The sequence below is a fragment of the Plasmopara halstedii genome, assembly GCF_900000015.1.
Source record: "Plasmopara halstedii genome assembly, contig: Scaffold_2061, whole genome shotgun sequence".
Taxonomy (NCBI): Eukaryota; Oomycota; class Peronosporomycetes; order Peronosporales; family Peronosporaceae; genus Plasmopara; species Plasmopara halstedii.
The window spans coordinates 78,919-79,140 of NW_020188969.1; positions in this window are offsets into that span (position 1 = coordinate 78,919).

Sequence of the window (222 nt, forward strand, 5' to 3'; positions counted from 1 at the left end):
GTTGAACCAGCATCTGGTTCTAAGCACGGAGTGCAACAACATCCATTTCCAATGGAGCCAAGCGCTCCACCGTTGCCGGCAGCGATGCATTCGCCTGCTCCACGGCTAGGAGTTGCTCCGACAGAGAGCGGTAGTCCTCAAGGCGAGGCAACCGGCGCACAACACGCTCCAAATCATCAAGAGCGTCCGCACAGCGATATGCTACTTCAGCATGACGCTCAG